At 38.8% G+C, this 24,092-nt stretch overlaps 1 long non-coding RNA gene and 1 pseudogene across 1 annotated transcript; one reads left to right on the top strand and one right to left on the bottom strand.

Moving 5' to 3' along the window:
* Window positions 1-4,641: 4,641 nt before the first annotated feature.
* LOC131334875 (bidirectional sugar transporter SWEET16-like) lies at window positions 4,642-13,327 on the bottom strand (annotated as a pseudogene).
* On the top strand, window positions 9,987-10,387 carry LOC131334876 (uncharacterized). The gene is made up of 2 exons (XR_009202309.1): window positions 9,987-10,185; window positions 10,323-10,387. It is a non-coding gene; the product is annotated as an uncharacterized LOC131334876 (long non-coding RNA).
* Window positions 13,328-24,092: the final 10,765 nt, after the last annotated feature.

Genomic DNA, 24,092 nt, shown 5'->3' on the forward strand with positions numbered 1-24,092 from the left:
TCGCAGAGAGGTGGGAGCTAGAGGACAACAGGCTCAAGCAACAACACTTCGGCTTCTTCAGCTTCTTCGTCCAAACCCACTTGAGAGAACTCCTTGAACAACAGCCCCAAATTCTCATGATTGAAGGACCTCTGCCAGCCCATTTTCTCCTTTGATTGATTAAGCTTCCTCTTGAATTCTTCCTTTGTAGGCTTCTCATCACTATCAACCCAGGTATCGCCCGTAGGGACCTCGACTGCACCTATGGCCATCAGGTTAACCTCGGGTTCGGATGGGAGAGACAAAATTGGCTTGGTTTGATTTTCTGGGCTAATGAAAAGGGTTGGGTTGAATATGGTGGAGTTAGGTTGGATTTGAGTGGAGCTTGAGTTGATTTGAGTAGAGCTGATGGATATCTGGCTAACACATGGGTTGGAACCGTGTTGAGGCATGAGGTTGGATATGACAATGGGCTTTGATGGGAGCGGAGCTTGAATGGTGCCATTATCAATGAGATTTTGAATTTCATGTCGAAGGCGGAAGCAGGCATCGGTGAGATGGCCGGGCATTTGATGGAAAGCACAATAAGCTTTTGGACTGTAGGATGCCGGGAATGTTCGAGGCAAAGGAGTTGGAAGGAGTGGCTTGAGGAAGCCAGCTTCGAGGAGCTTCTCATAAACCGAGGACAAAGGCGTGGAGAAACGGGAGAAGGTCCTTGGTGGGTTTCGGCGATTGGATTGAGGAACATGATGCACTCTTTTGCCTTTGGGATTGATTTCTTTGTCGCGCATATCCTCCCTTTCAGCGTTGGCTTTGAACAAGGATCCAACATTCTCCTTCGGGTGAGTCCTGGCTTCATGAAACTCAACCAGGTCTTTGAACACGTCTTTCGAGCACAGCTTGGTTCCAACCGCAGGAGTGTGGCAAGCTTGAGAGGATTCCTTGATCAGCCCCATATCTGACTGCGGGGCTATGGTGGTAAAGAGGTCAACCAATCCCTGGACCATAGCTATTTGTTTGTCCATTTTCTGGTTCATTTCTTGAACAACCCTCTTTAGCTCAGCCAGCTCTGTTTGTGCTGCCATTTTGGATTGATGATTGAGGAGGGTAATATGGCTTTGGAAGTAATATGGCTTTGGAAGTGACGGTGAAATAGCCCTGGCAGACGCTCCTAAGTAGGTTTGGCTCTTTCTTTCAGTGAAATGGCCTAGAGCTCTTGGACAGCAAAGTAAATGAGAACTCAGTGGTGTTCCTGTAGCAAGCTTTTGAAAGAGTTTGAAGGAATGCAATGCACAGGTCATCGTCGTCGGTGTCCTCCTAGACTCTAGAACTAGAGAGAGTCTGCCTTACGACACTCGGACAGTTGCCATAGAATCCTCGGATTTTCTTTTCGACGGTGTATCCTTGATTGAATCGAATATTACTAAGGGATGCCAAAACAGCCTAGGCCTTTGATTTTAACCCTTCTCGAGGTTTCAAAGTTTGATTTCGAAACAACTCGGTGTAGATGGCGTGATACTGTAACCGAAATGGCGTAAGCAGCACTGTGCTGGAGCCTGAGCGGTGTAAGTGATTAGCACTTTTAACCTGAGTGGTGTAAGTATCACGTCACTCTCTCCGTTGTTCCTGGTTTTTCATTTTGAAACCTCGATCGGGCGTTAGGATAAAGACTTAGAAAGTGTTGATTTCCCGAAGTCTCATTGATTAAGGACTTGAAAATTTTTGGTAACGTGCAACATCGAGATACACGACTCGTCATTGGTCCAAGGCAACGCCGAATGGGCGCAAGACAGACTTGACAAAAGATATCCTAGAAGCCGCCCTAGCATGCTCCTACGCAAAAACGGTCATGAATGTATGTACAAGCATGCGATATGGAAAATGGTAACACTTAGACAGGATATGGGGTTAGAAGCAAGTAATCCTACCCTGCGGGTTCCTGTCTTAGGTTGAAAGGTTCTGGTGCTTTGTAAACGCTGTAGAGGCCGGTTTTGGCTTAAAGGGGTTCCTCTAACTAGAGCCGCGATATACCTCCCATTGTAACGCGTGGAGCAAAGCAATGGTCGAACGGTAGTACGACTCATCATCGTCCAAGGTTGTTGGGCGTTCGAGGACCCTGGGCTCCAGTAAACTGTGCCGGTTACCCAAAACACCTCAACGGAGCTGACCAACCATCGATACGAACGGAGAATGCCGAAGAATGATTCAATGAGAGAGAAATGCAATGCTTTTGAAAACAAATGCCTTTTGAAGCTTGGCTCACTTTTGGTTAATTGATTTTTGGAGAAAACTACATAAGAGAACAATAGTAAAAGCCTCAGTTCGGATTGGTCGGATGCTGAGATCCTGTTACGTTACCATTCCGTTCTTCAGCAGCGCGAAACGTACTGTTTTGACAAGCTTTTGAGATTTGTTCAATTATGTATTAATCGCCAAATATCAACCAACGCAATTTCCCCAGCGGAGTCACCACTGTCGGCACGCGCCCCCGAAAATTCCATTTGTGAAATCGGGCGCGGCCCCCTTTGTGTTTGGAAAAGCGCGGCGAAACGCCTCGATTCAGAGTCGCCACTCGGGTTTTAGCGGTGAGAGCACCCAAGGAACCGAACTCGAAAACGTTTGCTACGTTTGTTTGATCTTTGAAAAGGCTTATAGACTGGACCGTCGTCACCTTCGATATCTGAGGTTCGGGAGCCAGATTACGAGAGGGGAAGGGTTTTATGGCACCCCTCTCGCCCAATCCGGAGATCGGTCTCTACTCGGGCATTTTATAAAACATTTGCATTTTTCTCTCATTTGATCATTTTTTAGCCAGTTAGGGTGGGGGAACAGATAATGGGGATTAAAGCACTGTAAACAAGTTGCAATTATGTGACGAAATGTTTACGAATGGCTTGATTGCAATGCTAAATATAGATTGAGAACAAGCACTGAGCAAACTGGACAAGTTGCAGTACGCTGCCCCGCAGGGGCGTGAGCAAGTTCTACCAGCATGCACTGGCCGAGCCACTGCATGTTGATTTGACTTGCGCACGCCACAATAAGACTGGTGTACTCCACTCATCCAGTTTCACAGTCCTTGTTTGCAACCCTCTGGGCTCTGGAAAAGGACCAGCGCACACCCAGGACGGACCATGCAGTTAAATAAGCAGGGTATATATATTTACAGACAGATGAGATGGCTTGAAGCCATGAAAATAGACAAGAGACCCCCTAAACAGAGTGGGGACAGGAAGGAGGCCAAGACTGAAATAAGATGCAAGGGCCAGCCACTGGATCCTAGCTTTAACTGCCGTACGCCAGTCATGGACTGCCGTACGCACGTTTGACCCTAATCCAGTGCTTGGCTTTTGCATCATCTGGGCTCTGGAACATGACCAGAAGGATCCCAGAGGCCTTTTAAGCAGATAAGAAGTGAGTATTGACTACTACATCTAAACAGTTCTAAATATACAGAAAGCGGTAAACTGGTTATTTAGCATGCAAGGGTGATTGACAGGAAGATAAAATGACAGAAATGGTGATCCATGATCCCCACGCCAGTAGTGCTCGTTCTACCATGACTGGCGTACGGCATATGGTTACTGGCGTGCGCCATGTATCACCTCATACGTTTGTCGTATTTTGCCAGTTTGAGGCCAGGACTAGTATTACTTACTAGCCTGGGCCTCACTGGTTCCCCTCAGGGGCCTAAAAACAGAAAGTGACACACAAAGGTGGTATACCTTTTGTTTGAGGAGTGAAGGTGGTGTTGAACTTAAAGCTTGGAGATAGAAGCCTAGATGGTGACTGGATGTCAGTAGGGTGTGTGGAAGTGGGCTATTTTCCTTTCTCTTTCAATGGGAGAAAAAGAGATGGAGAGCAAGAAAGGAGGAAGAAGAGAGCTTTTTTCTTCTTAATGAAGCCAACCCCTTGCAAATGAATGCAAGGGGGGTATTTATAGGGGAGAGAGACTGAGATCAGTCTGGTGCTAGGGCCTGTTTGGCTGTCTTGGGGCAAGGTTGGAGCCTTCCCATGCATTAAATGCATGGGACTAGTTGATGGGGGGTGTAGGAGAGAGAGGGAGCGGGCCTAGCCGATATAATCATCAGGGACGCTGTAGCCGACGTCATGGTGGCAAAAAAGTCCCGCCCAAGTGGCTGAATAAAGTTAATTTGACTGGCGTGCGCCGCCATTAACTGGCGTGCGCCAGTAAAAGATGGGCCACTGGTCGATGACTGACACGTGACAGATAACTGGCGTACGCCTTCAGGACACTGGCGTATGCCAATTGGGTTCTGCTGGGGCTGTTTGGCTCTGGTTTGAAGGGTTTGAAAGGGGTTTTGAGAGAGGTTCGGGACGCTCAAAGCTCAACCACACCTTTGTCCTTAAACTGTTTTCGACTAAGATCATCATTGGGGAAATAAAAGATCGACTAATAACGCTATCTGGACAGTCCAGAATGGGGTGTCTACAGAACGGAGTATGCGATTTAATAACTCTAAGAGTAAATTTTAGAAATGATCCTTGTAGTTACAATCGAGTCTCAATTTCGGCCCTAGTAACAGTTGCAACACTTTTAACCTTGAAGTTTGGTTAACTTACTTATTTGGTTCAATAGATATCATTTGCTTCCAAAACATACAGAAATGTGCCTAATGAAGGGCAGTACACACACGTGAGTTATCAAAAACCATGGTTGAATATATATAAGGGGGACGATCAACATTACTATTCTATTGGGCTGAAAAGCGTCCATTTTCAACATCATAGTCATGATCACGAACAGAATGCAACTCATATCGGCTGAGTGAAAGTGTCTTCGCGAGTTTATTGATGTTGTACTGCCGGGAAACGGACAACTTCGGAAGGCTGCTTCCTTTGTGAAGGCTCTGATTTATACTTTTCGGGTCGTCTTCGTCATGGCCCTGCATTTCAATGGCATTCTTGATGAGGTTGGTCAATCCTTCTTCTTCCCTTTCCTCCTTTGATTTTGTTGAGGGTGACTTGTTCTTGTTAGGGCTGTCCACGGTCCGGATCGGATTGGATCGGATTCGTATGAATCCAATCCTAATCCGTATCTCACGGTTTTTAGAAAATGCAATCCAATCCTAATCCAAAAGTCTCACGGTTCGGTCCCGGTTTTATCCATGGCTTCCCTTCCAAAAAAATAAAATGATGCTACTACCATGATCATATTCCAAATATAAATGCAAACACTAATTTCCATAAACATTGTCCAAATTGTAAAGGCCGTAAAGGCATTAAGGCAATAAACATGGTAAAGGCAGCAAGGCAGCAACCAAATAAAACTAAGCATTGTTCAAAATACACAAATTCTGGTCAAGCATGATCTACTTATTACATCCCATAAAAACCAAACAAAAAATAGCAAATTAGTTTCTCAAAACAAACAAGCAAATTAGTAAAATTATAATTATTTATATAAATTACGCACACATATCTATATTTTTATTTTTTTAAATATCTCACGGTCCGGTTCGGTTAATCCACGGTTTTGAAATGAAAATCTAATCCTAATCCATATCTCACAGTTTTTTAATTTTCAAATTCTTATCTAGACCATTAATCCACGAACAGAATCCAAAAAGCACGGATCGGATCGGTTTGGACCGATTTCATGGTTCTCTGTTTTTCTTGGATAGCCCTAGTTCTTGTATATGGTGTAGAGGATCAGCTGGGCCGAGCCCAATACAAACCCAATTGCATTTGGTACCTGATTATTGGCCCATGTATTAAAAGCAAATACTAAAAAATAAGGCTATTTTGCTTTTAGGGACTTTTGGATTAACCCCTACACTTAAAATAAACGTGCATTTTAAAATAAAATAGAGGGTGGGGAGAGAAGAACTTACTCCAACGTAATAGTCCTTGACAAGGTGAGCATAGACAGACCAAACTCCAGCATTGAGGAAAAGAAAAAACGACAGTAAAAATGGCATGTACTTCACACTTTTCGTCTTTACCACCATCCTCTGTCATCCATAACATATACTCCCTCCGTCCCTAAATAAGTGTCCGACGCGAAAAACTAGGCTTTACAAAACATGCAAAAATTTTGTTAAAAAATTTAATTTTTTTTCACAATCTAATAAAACTCATTGCTATCTATTGATTCGTGAAAAAAAATTAATTTTTTTAATGAAACAAATGCTTCTTTTTTAAGGCATAGTTTTGCGCGCCGAACACTTATTTAGGGACGGAGGGAGTAACACAATTCTAAAAATGAGAGTCCACAAATTAAATTGTTCATGTCTTGTCTTTATCTTGCTCTTTTTGCAAATAGGATAAGAAAATTTCACCAATAAATAGAAAAACCGAAAAACATCAAAAATCATATTCATCCTTCGCCAAAGGAATAGACAGCCAAACAGGTGGATAGACTTCTCACGTTGACGCACCTAATCCTCCAAAACCCCTACCAGCCAAACAATGGGGTGCTAAAGAATAAAGGAAAAGAAATGGAGAAATAATTACCATGGAAGATAGGGGTGCTGCATACATGCCTATGGTCAATACTGCACATATTATTCCCACAATTGTTAGCCGGAGGCTTCCGTGGATTGCCCCAAGAGTCACCCCTATCACCATTCCAAGAAAAAAAAACGTCCAATATTCCCACCAACTTCATCGATTTTACCTGAAATTTATATGGTTCTTTCATTTATATATATATGGAAATAACAACCCAATTATTATATTTTGTGTATATATAACTTGTGACACGACTTGTTATCAAGTTGGGCCTTATTTTGAAACACAACTTGCTCCTCCTGCTCCGCCCTATCTATAGGGATGAAAATGACGGCCTATGACGTATTTTGATAATTAATATCCGTTAAGGACATATTGAGAACATTTATTAATGTTGAAAATGTCATTGATGAGTATTAATTATTTAAACACATCTTTGGCCATCATTTTCCCTATCCCGTATCTTTTCATCTTATAAAATCGTGTAGGTAGACATAGGGGTGGCAAATTGAACCCAGACCCATCAACTAGAAAATAGACCCAACCCAACCCATTTATTAGTTGGGTAAGAATGGGTTCAAACCCAGCTAACCCATTATTAGTTGGGTCATAATTGGGCATCAATTGGGTCAACTTAAATGACCCAATGGGCAATGAAATTAACCCACCAAATTCCATCTCTTAATTGGTCTCTTTTGCAATTGGGAAGTGGAGAAGTATGCCCCCCACCCCACCTCCACCCGGAGCATTCTCTCTCTCTCTCTCTCCCCGGAGAAGGCCCCCCCCCCCCTGAGCATTCTCTCTCTCTCTCTCTCTCCCCGGAGCATGGCCTTCTCTCTTTTTTTTATTCAATTGTTTTGTGCTAAATTACACGCGTCCAAAAATATTTTGAATGGTCAGAATTAAAAATCAATTGTGACCGGTAACAATTATTTTGACCAGTCAAAATTGAAAACACATCTCATCCATTAATTGCGCGAATGGACCCGTGAAATTGTGCTCCGCCGTGAATAAATTTCTCTTATGGTAGTCCCGCAAAGGGTTTGGATTAAAAAATTGACTTATTTTTTTGTCCTTATTCAAATTTTTTTTGCATTTTTTTTTGTTTTGTGTCATATTTTTGTGACTTATTAATTTGTTTTGATGAGAGGAATCGGAAAAGTAAAAAAATTTGATCGAAACTTATAATTTTTTGAATAAAAATAAAAAAAAATCAATAAGACAAAAAAAATTACTTATTCTCATCTTTTTGAAAAAATTTATGAGTTTCGATCATAATTTTTTTTTACTTTTCTAATTTTTCGATCATAATTTTTAGTATATATGTAATTGGGTTAATGGGCGGGTCGGGTTTGCTTTAAAATAAATGGGTCGGGTTGGGTATGGGTAATTAGACTCATAGTTAATGGGTCAATGACCCATTAAAGACCCAACCCACTAACAACTTACCCAATTTAACCCAAACCCGCCCGTTTGCCACCCCTAGGTAGACAGCAACGATTTTTTATTGATCTAAAAATTGTGGGAACATGAATTTTCTTCAATAAATGGACGCAACATATGATTCAAAAGATCTTATGGTACAAATTTGATGAAATCGTGTTACTATGTTATAAAGATCAATTCTAATTTTGGCAAATGGAGAGATCTCCCCTGAGGTTTTTGAAATTACAATGTCCTCCCTTGCTATTGAACTATTATATTTATGTTAAATTTAGCTCTTAAATGATACAAATAACCTTTAAAAAAAAAAAGCTAATATACTTATGTATTGTTTTTGTCATTATTTCATTTTCAATCGGATTTGTTGACTAATAGGAGTATTAATTAGTATTTTGTTATTGGTTCTTGTTATATATTTTCTTAATTTTTGGGGGTTGTTATATATGCTCTCATAACAATTTTAAATTTAAGTATTTATTCCAAGGTATTTGTAAAACAAATACCATTAGAATTTATTTTCATGGCTTTATTTTTCATTTTGTTCATTCTCCATTTCTCATGTTTCTTTACATAGTGATCTTTTCCAAAAAATGTACTAATATTTTTTTTTAATTTTTCACTAGTTTTTAAGTCTTTATTCGTAAAAACATATCAAATTGCTAGTTGATTAACAGATATGTTTTATTGTAGTGATTTTGGAAAAAGAAGGAGAAGAATGGATTGATATTTAGGTAAAAAAATATTTTTTATTTCTTTATATTGTTAAAGAATGTTTAATACTGACTTTATTTTGTCAAAACATACAATAAAGAAGTCACGATAAATATTCCATATGGTGAATTATGTATTTACGAGTGCTTTTTATTTTTGAAAAAAATAAATGTAAAAGAGAAAAACAATGGACCATGATTATCAATATATAAAACGCATAAGTAATTATAAGAGCTTGAGCATAGCTGCATAGCATGTATAACTTAAGTCTAATCTTGTTTGAACATTAAATTGCAGATTAAAAATTAACAAAAATATTAACAAAAGAGTTGAATGACAAGTTACAATTAATTTTCCTAAACGGAGAGCAAATTTACCTTTATATCCTTTGGAGCATAGATGAGAAACAGAGTGACATAAACGAATTGCAAGACAACACCAGCAGCATTGACTGTGACAATAAGCAGACCACCTGGCTTGAGGAGTCCATAGAAAGTCCATAGGCTTGTGCTCAGTAGTGTCGTTATGTATGGAATTGCTTTATAATTCTCTGTTGATTTCTTCTTCACCACTCGCCTGAACGTCCTTCTGAAACCATACATTGAATTTTAAAGTTCTCATAAAGGCAGGTGTTCGGACTGACTTACGCAGACATAGATTAATCCCGAAGAATCAATCTCACTGTCCACTAGCGGAGTTCGCAGTAATTGGCGGTAAACTATCCCTACTTATTCCAATTTGCACATAAAGAGCAACAGGTAGAAAGCAATAAATTTGATTTCAATCGGGCAAATTGAGTAGGAGGACATACTATAAGGGTTTTTGCTATAATAAAGACAAATATTTCTGCCCAAGATTTACAAAAAAAAAACCCTCCCAAGGTTGACCGGCATTGACCAAGATTGATCGGCGTTGACCGGCATTTAACGTGCCTAAAACCTAGGGTACCCTATATATGAAAGTGCCTAAAACCCTAGGGTACCCTATGAAAGTGCCTAAAACCCTAGGGTACCCTATGAAAGTGCAACAAGATCGAAAAACACGAAAAAAGACATATTTTGTGTTAGCCAAATAAGGCCCTTGTCTCATTTAAGACAATTTAAATGAAAAAAAAAGATATTTTTTTGTGTTAGCCAAACAAAGCTCTCGTCTCATTAAAGGTAATTTTGTCTTTTCACGGACTCTAGACTCTAAAATATTTTTATTAATGGATTCTACACATTACAGAAACTTAGGCTGGACTAAAGCTCCTATGGAGTTATTTCATTTGAACTTTAGACTAATATGTTGATTCCACAATGGTGAGAACAGAAAATCTCCAAGAAAAACCAATCTTGTAAATAAAAATTCATCAAGGGTACTGATTATAATTTTTATATGAATTTTTAAATGGCACCCCCAAATTTGTGCAAGGCAAATATTTTTTGGAACTATCCGTTCCGAATAACAATTGACCAAGGAAAAATAATTTTAATTATGAATTCACCATTGGGATCGGCTCAAGCTCGGTTAATTTTAATTGACTAGTGAACTAGTGCTTAACCTGGCACGGTAGTAAGTAATATATAACTGTCAACTGTTTGTGATAGGAATTTAAGCCACATAAATAAGCTCCTTAAAAATAGAAAAGTGGGATGAAATTTCCAACCGGAAATATAGCTTTCAACCTACAAAGCACTATTTCGCTTGAAAGACTTGTGAACTGGAGACAACAGATTATTGCTATTTTCAATCTAAGTTGAGAACTTTTACTGCAGAGAAACCATAAGGAAAAAAAAGTGGGTAAAAACTAAAAACAATCTGCCAATTATAAAGGAGAATTTCAACACATGAACCACCAATCTTCTTATATTGAAGTTGGGAGGCCTTTGGCCTAATGACATAGGGAGTGCACTTAGGTGTTAGGAGAAAAGAGGTCGAAAGTTCAATTCCTCCACCAATTTATTAATCTGGCTATTCTAATAATGTAACGCCCTGATTTTCGGACACGTTATTTAAATCATTTTCAACTAATTTAAAAATTCATAAAAACTGAGATATAAGAAATAAAATTTTATTAAATAGAGTTTAGCAGCGGAAACCTCAAATACCAAATTCAAACCTACTTAATAGTCTTACAAACCAACAATATGAAATAGAGTTTGACAAATGTGATAACACTTATGAAAAATTTAAATAAAAACACTTCAAATAAACAGAGCTTCTAAGGGTATGGCCTCCAAGGCTCAACAAACTCCCCTTCCTCAGTTGGGAGGTCCTCATTCTGGTACGGATCATCTTGCAGCGGATTCTGTTCTTCGGTCTCCTGATTACCTGGCATGAAACGCCAGCCCAACGACACTATGATGAGTTTTGAAACTCAGTAGATAATCCCAACCCTACTACCCCCTTACCTTACAATTAGCAGGTCAACAATATAATAATTCATAATATACAGAAAGTATGGAACAATAGCACATCATCTTTTTCTTTATTATCCATCATCTTACATGAAATCTAAGGATCATCTCCACGAGATCCTTTCCTCCCACATCCACTAACTACAACCGTCTCATGGGCCCACCATTCCTTTTGCTTATCCTGCACCAGGGTCCTAGGTGAGCGCACCTAAGTTATGTACCGAGTATGTTCTCACTTAAGACCATAACAGGAGGATCGAGTCATCCCATGACGTATCGTACATTAGGGTCGGACATCCACTACCCCACGCTAACTATAACCGTCTCATGGGACCCATTCTCTTTCTCCAAGAGAAACTTTCCATGACGTATCATACATTAACGTCTCACTAACTATAACCGTCTCATGGAACCCATTCTCTTCCTCAAAGAGAAACTTTCCATGACGTATCATACGTTAGCGTTACAACACCGGGCCCCGCAGGTAACCCATTTCAACACAGGGCCCCATAGGTTACCCTCGCCATCACCATGGCTCAAATCACAATTCACATACTCACACTTCCAACACTTTACCAATTTTCATTTACTTAACATCGTCTATATGAGTCACTACTCGTAACCACCCTGTGAAACCTATTTGTCCAATCTACAATCACAACAATAATACTTCATAATAGCTTAATCAACAAACAACATGTATCTCAAAATGAAAGCAAGCATAGCAATTGGTATTGTGCAAGTATGTAAACACATAATATTTTATGATTGGCCGATGCCCTTAAGGTTCGTTGACAAGTAAAATTGATATTAGTTTTTATTAATCTCTTTTTAGGGTTGTTAACAATAAAAATAATAACACCAAAAATAATTTTATTCTTTTCTAAACCTAATACTTTTAGTTACTAAATCCTTTCGAGGTTAACATATATCGCAGATCCCAAAGAAATAGTCATAGGTGTATCCTAAAAGTTTAAAAATTTAGCACAAGTGGTAAAATAATTAATTTCACATAGTTTAGGATCATATTTTAGTACAAACCAAGACACAGGGGGTAAACTGTAATTTTTGTCGGATGGGGTTCTATGACGTCAGGGTCTTTCACCTAGTGTACTGTACGCACACAGTTATATATAAAACGTAAACATATGGTTTAAATCCGGAATTTCGACTGGGTCGTGTGATCAATCCCTACATCGAAAATAGGCTTATTATACCTTTCCGGAATCGTCTCGACAAGACGAACAAAATGAACGGATCAGATTTTCCATTTGAATAGTTTCACAAAAAAAACAGATCTGAACAGAAAACGGGAATTTTCGATTTCTTCAACGCACAATGCATGGATTTGTTTCTTTTCAATTCCTATCATTACAACTAATATAATAGCACATTTATATACTTAGGAGAAAGTAGAGAAGAGATTAATCTACCTTAAATCCGGCCGAAAAAGCAAGTAAAATGGAACTGACGAAGGCAGGAAAAAGGCAAACAGAAATTTAGAGAAGAAAAAGAAAAACAGCCTGGGAACCAGACTGTTGTGTTTTTTTTTTTTGTCTTTATAAGGAAGTGAGAGAGAGTGCAAGTGTAGAGATAGTAAGAGTGTGGGGGATAAGTACAGGAGTGATGGAATGAAAAAGGATAGTAACGTACGGAAGAGATAAGAGCAGAATCCATAATTTGTGGTTTACTGATGGCTTTCAAAAAAAAGTCCCTGTGTACATGGACGGGTAGGTATGGTAAAGGGGAAAAAGTAAAGATATATTCTTCACCTATTTATATATATTTAAGGTATGCATAATGTAAATGCACAATTAATTAAGCACTGACTTCCTTTTCTTTTCTTTTTTTTTTTTTTTACTACTACCACTATAAACCTAATCATACATTTAGATTGATTAACTTAGTTAATTAATTATCGGATTAGAAATTAGCATTTCCAATTTTTTTTTTTTTTACAAATTTTAGGAGTGTTACAAATAATATTGATTTTCGCTGATTAAAAAAAATCTTCTTATATAGAACTTTGACATTGATCCAGAAGGAAAAATAAGGGGAAATAAAAACTTCTACTATTTTAGTATATATAATAATTAAAAACCATCAAGTTACATAAAGTCATACTTACATTGGAGAAGCAAAAACTAGTAAAGAGATTATATTCCCTGCAGAAGATAAAAAAGAGTATTACGAGAGAAAAAAAAATTACTAGTATCTCAAGAATAAAAGAATTCGAATATTTCAAGAGTTTTTGTGGCAAGTAATAAATAATGCAGACCAACAAGGCCGATGATGAAGCTCAAACTAGCCATCGAGAGAGATGATGAAGCTCAAACTAGCCATCGAGAGAGAGAGAGAGAGAGAGGATGATGTGGGAATAAACCAAACAGAGAGGTGAGATATATAGTATTTATATAGTATGTGATGGAGAGAGAATTGGGGAAAGAAGTTGGGAGGACAAAAGTTAGGTACTGCTCTAAATGATTTTTTGACATCATTGGAAGATTGCCATGTGGTTTGGCTCGATGTCAAGACTTACTGATTTGTTTATTCTTAAGGTCTTCGGGTTCGAAAATTTTACAGGTGTTATCAATTCTTTCGAAACTAATTCATAAAGAGTTTTCTCCGTCTTTTATTGGGACCCTCGCAAGTAAAGCGATGGAATTGATTCCCTGAATTAGTCGAGCGTCGCATCGCGGAAACTTGAATTGTCAAAAAACAGAAATGCTATTTGCAAGCAACATTGCAAGGCCGACAACAAAAACTAATGTGGCAAAGAGATGGATCCACTCTCTCACCCCTTTCGTTTGGCTCAAAATATTTGGCAGTGGAACTGATGAATTTCAAAAAAATTGGGATTTGAAATTGAGGCCTACATCTTTTACAGCTTCTCTCTCTCCCTCAACGAAATTTTGTCTCTCTCCTAAATTGAATCTGCTGCTTCTCATCTCACCCCACCTCTACCGACGCCAACCGCCACCTCCATAAACGCCTATCCCACGTCACCACGCCGGTTCAACACAATCAGTGTCGCCGTCAATGATCGTCACCTGTCTCTCGCTGTCCCACTGGCCTTGCTTTGACTCCCGCCGTTGCCACCTGTCTCTTTCCGTCCCACTGCCCCTGCCTGACTCTCACCGACCCACCGTCGCCGACTGAGCTCCGGTGAGGAGAGTCTCAACCCAATTCGTCCTAATTTTTTGAAACCCCCCAAATCTCATATTACGGTTTGTAAAATTATTGTTCATGTGCAGAGCAGAGGTTTGTAAAATGCATTGTATTTTCTTCGATTACTTACTATTAGGACTTTTCATGTGCAGAGGTTAGAACAAGGTTCACTTCCAATCGAGTTGGATTTCTTCAATCCACTCACATTCACTAGCTAGCATACCTCAACCACAATTCATGCCCTACGTCAAGCAAGGGTAACTTCACAACAAAATCCGCCAAGGTCTCACGTAGAGTAAGCTTGGATCACAGCCTCTGGCCATTAAGGTTTCGTAGAGATTCTGGGAAGATCACAGATTCACATCTTGCGGATTAAAGGATCTAGTGTATTTGTCGGCAATCGACTATTTCTCTGTGATAAGGATTTGTTATATCTTTTTTCGTAATTTTAATTCATGAGACTGAATCATTGCAACGGGAACAATTTTTGGATAGTAATAGAATGAAGTGGTTGAAAGTTCAATAATCAATATGAATGGTTTGTTGGTAACTGCTACTACTATTTGGTTTCTGATTCATTACAAAGTGCATAATCAAATACTCCAGCATTATTTTTTGTGGATAAGTGCAGACTTTATTAAGCACAACCAAAGAATCAAGAAAGATAGGGATAGCATCTCCTATTAGGCTATTACAACAACAGGGGGAAAAAAAAGGCTAAGAAAATCAGCCAAAACAAAACCTATACACCCAACTATACAGATTTTAAAAGCCGTTCAAAAACATCCCATCTAGCACAAAAAGCTTTGTTCTTGAGGGAAGCCTACAAATTCCTCCTGGTACTGAGGAATTCCCTAACTTCAGTTTGAATTCTAAGGAAAAACCTGTTCTTGCACAGAAAACTTCCCTTGAAAAATCCTCTCCATATATAAGCCATTTTCTCTCTCTCCATAAGCCATGAACTGTTGCAACAAGCGAAATTTTGAGACTGAAGCACCACAGGCCCTTGCCTTTGACATTAGCTCCAAACCAAACCAAGATATCCTCCAATTTACAAACCTCTGCACATAAACGGTAATTTACATGCCCTAATATGAGATTTGGGAGTTTTCAACAAATTAGGACGAATTGGGTTGGGACTATCCTCATCGGAGCTCAAGTAGCGACGGTGGGATGGTGAGAGTCAGGCAGGGGTAGTGGTGTAGGGGGCCAAAATTTCCAAAGTTTGAAAGGTCAAGAAGGGTCGCGCACGAATTCAGTATTCGCTATGGACACGTCACTCTGTGGACCCATTCGCATCGGGAGCTACAGAAAGTGTAACGTTAGGCTGTCTTTCCCTAACGTTAGGCGGTCTTTCCCTAACGTTAGGCGGTCGTTTCCCTAATGTTAGGCGGTCTTTCCCTAACATTAGGCGGTTGTTTCCCTAACGTTAGGCGGTCTTTCCCTAACGTTAGGCGGTCGTTTCCCTAACGTTAGGCCGTCTTTCCCTAACGTAACGCAGTCTTTCCCTAACATTAGGCGGTCGTTTCCCTAACGTTCGACACTTGTTGTATTGTTCGACTAAATTCTGCTCCCTAAAAGATCTAACAAATATCCAAAGTCGGTTTAGAAGCTTCTGAAAGATTCTTTGAACAGGTGGAGGACAAGTGTGATAAAGCAAATCTCATGACATGTGACGTCATCGGAACAGTACAATACACGTGGGTGTACCGCCTATCAGTTCAGTACTCCAAGCTTTGCTTATAAATAGAGGACTACTTCTCAAGGTTTGAGAGAGATCTTATTCATAACTCACCTACTAAGAAAAATTCACTCTTCTTCTTCTTCCTCCACATACTGACTAGCTCGTTGGAGCTTTTTCCTGGAGGTACACCCCCCTCTGGTTTGCAGGTATTAGGTTCGGTGGTTCGGTGGCTCGGTGCACTCTCATGGCTCAATGGCTCGGTGGCAAACTCTCATGGCTCAGTGGCAAACTCCCATGGCTCGGTGGCAGCCTCTCATAGCTCGGTGGCAACCTCTCACAGCTTGGCAAAACACCTCTTTAGACCCGGCAAACACCCACATCGTTCAACAGAAGGAGGAAAGGATTTAAGTGGAATTCACCCCCCCACAAGTGCGATAGAAAGATACAGGGGGCGACGATGGGAGTCAAAGCAAGGTCGGTGGAATGGCGAGACACAGGCCACGACGGTTGAGGGCGGCAATGATTGCGTCGAATCCATGTCTGTGACATGGGATGGGCGTTGATGCTGGTAGCGGTTGGCGTCGGTGGAGGTGGGGTGAAGATGAGAAGCATCATATTCAATTTAGGAGAGAGAGAGAGAGAGAGAGAGAGAGAGAGAGAGAGAGAGAGAGAGAGAGAGAGAGAGAGAGAGAGAGAGAGAGAGAGAGAGAGAAGCTGTATAAAAGATGTAGGCCTCAATTTCAAATCCCAATTTTTTTGAAATTCATCAATTCTTTTTTTAATATAAACTGGTTAATGTTGTACTTATGCCTGGGCTGGGGATGAAAGACATCAATCACCTCGTTCTTTCTCGTTTTGTATCAATTAGATGATTAGTTTGGTTTTGTCCAAGTTATCTGTAATGAATTTCGTTGTGTAAGTGCCGTTGGGCTTTATCAATGTAGTAGTACCTCTCACTTTTGTCAAAAAAAAAAAAAACTTAGCAGAATTTAAAATAACCACCACAATACCATATTTTTTACCAACGCTCCGCGCCCAAACTAACATATCTTATCTACTTTCAAAAATCTATATTTAAAAAAATGAATATGTATAAGTACAACATCAACCAGTCTACTTTTAAAATAAATAACGAATATGCTAAACAATAACAGTAATAACTAACCTGGTCAGTGGTAAATTCGAGTCTATAATCGCGACTATTGTGGGAGATGCTCTCCCCACTACGAACATCATTCTCAAATGACTAACTATCTAAAATTGCAAAGTTGTAGTCATCCATTGTTCCGCCCCGAATTTTCCGCTGCAGCATTCCTAGAAAATTTGGTATTCTTTGAGGCACTAAAACCAAACTCTTTTTTTTTCCTTACAGCAGTTTATGACGAAAGCCTATGGGAAAGAGGAATACATGACTTCTTAGTGGAATCTATGTACACAAAACTCTTATACTTTTAAAACACAAAGTCTTCCTTTTATAGCCTCCAGAAATAACATTTCTGTCTGGCACACGAATCAACATTTCAATCCTAAATGGTTTGGCACACAAATCAACATTTCAATCCTAAATGATCGTTGCCTTATCTTCGCACACAAACCAACTTTTCTATCTGGTCTTTTTTTTTGTTGTTGTCCTTTTCACACTCCAAGCATGAATCCGACTATTTTTTTTTGTCCTTTATATATTAAAAAATATAGTTACAAAATTAAGTGTTTCAATTTTCAATCTGTTTAAATCAGTACAAAGATATTATTTTCTGATCATTTTATCTAAAGTGGTTATAATGAATTTTTGGCTTTTAGGCCTTTCAATAGGTACCCTAAGAGAGCTTTGAAACTAAATAAGGAGTCTTAGGGTGCTCGTTGAAAGGCCTTAGAGCAACAAATTTATTACGACCATTTAGGATGAAATGATCAGAAAAATAACATCTTTGCATCGGTTCAAACGGATTGAAAATTGAAACACTTATTTTTTTTACACCGTTTATATATTAAAAATATAGTTAAAAATTAAGTATTTCAATTTTCAATCTGTTTGAACCGGTACAAAGATCTTATTTGTTTGATCATTTTATCTTAAATGATCATCATGGATTTTGGCTCCAAGGCCTTTTAATGAACACTCTAAGAGAGCCCTGAAACTAGATAATGAGTCTTAGAGTGCTCGTTGAAAGGCCTTAAAGCAAAAAATTCATTATGACCATTTAGAATAAAAATATCAAAAAAATACGATCTTTGCCCTGATTCAACTGAATTGAGAATTGAAGCACTTAATTTTTGAACTATATTTTTTAATATTGAAAGGGTGTATTTATTCTGTTTGAACCGAAAACATTTCAATTTTCATAGATAAATATAATTTAGTTGAAAATATAATTTGAGTTAATCAAATTAAAATTAAATAAGTAATTCAATAAATAAAGAAAGAAATTAAATAAATAAGATTAAAAAATTAAATAAATAAAAGAATTAAAGGGTGGGGTTTGGGGGTAATCCGGAAAACGGGTGTGGGTTGGGGTGGAGTGGGGTGGGGGCCCTGGGGGGTAGGGGTGTTATTCGGTCGGGTCGGTTCGGTTCGGGGTGGTTTTGCCAGAAACTGATTGGGTTCGGGGTATGTAATTTCGGGACCGATCCCGACCGGTATTAATTTCGGTTCGGTTCGGTTCGGGGTGGATTCGGTCCGGTCGAGGAATTCGGTCTTGTCAACGAAGGAAATCAAACGAAATGGACCAGAGAGAGAGGAATCACAAATGGACCAGACCCAAAAAGGAAATTATGGCCTTGTTAACGACAAAGATGTCAACTTGTTGAGGAGAGTCCAAGCAGTTGCCCATGTCGATGCAATCTGTACGTACAACACCGATTCATAAATGGAGCTGTGCACCCTTTGCTCTATCTCGTTCTTCTTCCTCCTCTCCACTGTTTTGCAGATAGGAGAGAGAGGCCCCACACAAGAAAATCGATGCAAACGAGAAAACACAGAGAGTAGGGGTGTCACGAGGGGGGTGAGGAGCTCTGGAGCCGGGCTGCCGGCTGCGTGATCTCTGATTCTCTGAGATGAGATGGGATGAGAGTTGGAGATAAGAGGGGATTTAGGGTTTTCAATAGACGGTCAAGATTTAAATGAATGGTCAAGATTAATCTAAAATATATAAAAATATATAAAAACACATAATCGGTCGGTTCGGTCTAATTCGGTTCTGGGTGTTTCGGTCGGTTCGGGGTGGTTCGGTCCTGTCGGTTCGGTTCGGCCCGATCGGTCCAGATTTTAACAAAACCGAGACCGAACCGAAATAAGTTCGGTCGGGCCACCCCGAACCCAAAATTTTCTGCCGCTACCCCGACCGAAGACCGAACCGAACGGTCGGTTTTTTCGGTCTTTTTCGGTCCGGTCGGATTCATAACACCCTTACTGGGGGTAAAGCAATCTACCCAATTTATTTTGGGCCAAACGAAAGGGGTGAGAAAGAGTGGGACCCGTTACTTTGCCACGTCAGTTTTTGTTGTCGGCCTTGCAATTTCCTTGCAAATACTGTAGCATTTCTGGTCAAAAAAGGACCATTGCTCTGCATTCTGACACCAAAATTTTCTCGGATACCAGACTCTGCTTTTCTGGGCTACTAATGCCTAATGTGGTTTTGTTTGTCTCTGTCGGCTGAAACCTTTGGTTCTAATTTAAAGACGTTTTTCAGAGGGGAAAGTGATGGGCATATGTATCTGGAGATAGTCTTTTTCACACGGAGGCTCAGTGAACATACTGTTCACAAAGCAGCGCTATATTAGTCATCTATTCACCTAATTAATGACTGAGATTCGTTTTCAATTATGACCGATCACAATTAAGTTTTCTCCAAAATTTTCTTAACCGTTTACAACACTTTTGAACGGTTACGATTGAGTGTTGTAAACTTACAGCATCTCTGTTTTTGAAAGATTTACTCCTGTACTTATCTGATTGGATTTTGTCGGAGAAATGGAAGTTTTGGACTCAAACATGCCCATTACGTACGTACAGTCCAAACACAGCGTGAGCCTTATGGATTGGTGGCAAGCCTTACCGTACTCCACGTGTCCGCTATTATTGCATGTGATGAAAGGGTTGGGTAGGCAAAGACAAACGTTAGAATTTAGAACCACACTTCACATAACCAGAAATTTGCACCAATGGGGCCACAATATATACACATTGACTTTGTTGTGAAAAAAAAAAAAATTTATCTATCTATTTTTACGAACTTGACAAGCCATGATTTTCTTTGGCACTATTTCGTCAACACATATTCTTTTTTGAAAAGTGTTTAACTATCGAATAATCTTAAAATAGCTACGAAGAAAAAAATTAAAATAAGATTGTCTTGCAGATAAAGGTAAAAGTTACCCAAGAAAATAATTCAATTTTTAGGTCTAAACGAAATCATCTTCAACACAAAAGAGAGAGATCATATTGATAGAAATCCATAATTATAATTCCATAAGGGAGAAAGTGAAAAGGAGTCTAGCTTAATTTACATTTTGTGATAAGATAGTAATCCATAATTATAATTCCATAAACACATCGTGGTTTGGAGTCAAAAATTTCAGTGAATGGAGACTTGTTTGTGAGTAATTAATTAAATTTTGAAAAATTGTCAAAGTGGTGCATGTAACGCCCCGATTTCTCAAGGGATTTCGGAAGCATTAACCCTAAAATATACTGAATTTTACAAACTATTAGGCCCTTATTTATCCTTATACAAAAATTACAATTTCAAAATAATACAAAAATCTATGTACATTTATTTAACAAAAGCAACTCCAGAGTGACTCTAGTTTTGACACGAAATTCCAAGCAATGTTGGCCCAGACTCCGTTTCAGGGGTCCCACCTGTATCAACTGCTCCACTGTGGAATCCTGCACACTCTGGCATATTGAACGTCGAAGCAAACGATTTGCCAGGATACAAACGTATCCTGAGTGATAATTTACTAAGTAGAAATCCTAAAACTCAATATCACAATATGCAGATCAACAATATAATAATTCATAATACACCGAAGGTACAAAATAATAACACATCGTCTTTTTCTTTACTATCCATCATCTTACATGTAATCTAAGGATTCTCTCCGCGAGATCCTTTCCTCCCACATCCGCTAACTATAATCGTCTCATGGGTCCACCCTTCCTCTTGCTTATCCAGCACTAGGGTCCTAGGTGAGCGCATCTAAGTTATGTACCGAGTATGTTCTCACTTAAGACCATAACAGGAGGATCGAGTCATCCCATGACGTATCGTACATTAGGGTCGGACATCCACTACCCCACGCTAACTATAACGGTCTCATGGGACCCATTCTCTTCCTCAAAGAGAAACTTCCCATAACGTATCATACATTAACGTCTCACTAACTATAACCGTCTCATGGGACCCATTCTCTTCCTCGAAGAGAAACTTCCCATGACGTATCATACGTTAGCGTCTCACTAACTATAACCGTCTCATGGGACCCATTCTCTTCCTCGAAGAGAAACTTCCCATGACGTATCATACGTTAGCGTCACAACACCGGGCCCCTCAGGTAATCCATTTCAACACAGGGCCCCATAGGTTACCCTTGCCATCGCCATGGCTCAATTCACAATCCACACAGTACTCACACTTTCAACACTTTATCATTTTTCATTTACTTATCATCGTCTACATGATTCACTACTCGTAACCACCCCGGGAACCTATTTGTCCAATCTACAGTCATAATAAAATATCGAACGGTTCAACATTTCAACTAAAAGTACTAACAACACATAACCATACGATAAAATTAATCCTGTCATAGAATTAATCATGCGAGTAACAAAATAATATTCAGTCAAACAATTAATTACTACACTTAAAATTAAGTCTATTTCTCTCATTTAGAAATTTTATAAAATATTTATACTGTTTAAACATTTTCTTTAACTCTCATATTATTTATAGATTTTACAAACTAATTTTTTATTGAAAAATACTTATTGCTAAATTTAGTATTTACTATCTATATTAAATATTAATATGAGATTTTTATAAAAACAAAATTATGAGAGGCTATGCTAGTTAAAATTTATTAGAGTTAAAGATTAACTAATATATAATCTAAAATATTTCTTGTTTACAATCTAAATAAATTTTTTACTAGTAAAATATTCTTGTGAATATTTCATAAACATTTATTTACCCCAATAATTTATTAAACACGTAAACGTCCACTCAAATACAAATTAACAATGCATCATCAATAATAATTTTACAATCAAACACTTGTTAAACGATCATAAATTTTCACAGGGTATAACACTAATCATTCCAGCACAATCGGATTGAATTTAATATAAACAGGACTAAAAATAAATTAACAATTTAACAGCAGGTTATCATCTTCAATAAATTTTAAATCTAAGTCCTAACTTCATTAAAATGCAGATTAAGGTTTCGGGTTTCCGGAAAACTACCTCAAACGCGATTTTAAGTCCAAATAAGTGTTATACGGTGTTCGTAGATCGCCGTGGTGGTTCTGAAATCTCGAGGCAGCTTTCGGCGGCACTCCGACAGGGCCGCAGCAGCGGTGTGCCCACGAAACTCACGGTCTGCACACACCTATGGCCACAACTCTCTTTCTCTCTAGACTCAACAATAGAATTGGGAGTAAAATAATATACTGGTGTTTAATTTTTGAATTTATGTGGGTATATATAATGAGAGAGAATAAGGTAATGAGAAGGTGAGAGGATAATCGTAGAAGTGGTGGAATGAGGAAGGAGAGCGAAGGAGAGTGATACTGATAATGATAAAAGGATATGGGACAAGTGCCACATTTGGGGGGTTTTCAATTCTAATGTACGTGGACGCATGTATGTACAAGGTGAGAATGTATCTGGACGCGTGTATGTATAGGATGATAGAGAAGTGGAGAGTTAGTTTGAATAGAATTCTACTTAGAGTTTAGATAGGAAAGATAAGAGATGAATATGAATCACTGATTCCCTGTATATCTAAAGTTTAAATACATATCTTATACAATAGTGCAAATAATATCAATTGTACACATAATAATATATTTTAATTATTCAATCTAATTAATTATTGAATTAGAAATTTAACAATATAAATTTTTATTAAAAAAAATTGGGTCAAGAATCCGGGTCGTTACAGTGCACGTACCAACACCCTTTTCCATCACATGTTTATGCAGAATTCATACATTTAGTCTTCAGTCTTGCATGAATATGAATTGGAGACGAGCATTGGGATACCATGTGGCGGTACCCAAGAACTCTCAATGATTTTTCGTTGTTCGAACGTGTTACACCAAAACTTTTAAGAGAGATAATTTTCAAAATGCAAAAAAAACAAAACATGCCAAGTGAAAAATTGCCAGGTAGTGCACCAACACCCTCTTTTTTTTTTTTTTTTTTCTGGAGTTCTCTTTTTGGTACGTAACAGCTCAGTTCAGGACATCTCAACTGCAAGTACTTGTGGTTTTCTCTGCTGTGAAAAATCCAAGATCCAAGCACAACTTTAGTACTTGCGATTGAATCCGAACTCCCCAAAATCGAAAAGGTATTCACTGTCGCAATTTTGTCGCTGCAAAGATGGAGCCAACGCTGAGCTAAAGCTTGTACAGTGTTGCGGCCGCTTTAGGCCTTTAAAAAAATTTCAATTTCGGAGGGTCCTCCTACTTTCTTTTCCCCGTATAATAGTTCAACAAAAGGGCCTCATACTTTATTTTTGCTGAAAGCCCCTGAAAAATCAGGACCGGCTCGACGACACTGTCCAATTCTATTTGACAAGTTTGAATTTGATATCAAGGATGATCAACAACACCACTTGTACTATCTTCCTCGTCTTGTTCAGTAGGAAAATCGTGGTGTGTCTCCTGTGGACTCAGTAAAAGTGTTCTCATTAGCGACTGTCAGCTAGTCGGGCACGATGGCGACTGGGGATTGTCATTTCCTTTGCTGAGACTTGGATTTTCCGTATTGCCTTCGTCGGTACTTCGCATTTCGATGGCTTCCTTGGTCGCGTGAATTGAGCTAATTAAGTTGGATAAAGGAGTCTTGTTTTTGTAGATCATGTAGAGTATTATCTGGGATGAGCTCATCACGATTCCAATCGCATTTGGTACCTGAAAAGTAAAAATGGATCATAATTTCTTGGATTTTAGCTTTAGTATTAGTTTTACTTCAACATGGATTTGACTTCTTGAGTTGTTCTTCA

The sequence above is a fragment of the Rhododendron vialii genome, chromosome 7a (assembly GCF_030253575.1).
Source record: "Rhododendron vialii isolate Sample 1 chromosome 7a, ASM3025357v1".
NCBI lineage: Eukaryota > Viridiplantae > Streptophyta > Magnoliopsida > Ericales > Ericaceae > Rhododendron > Rhododendron vialii.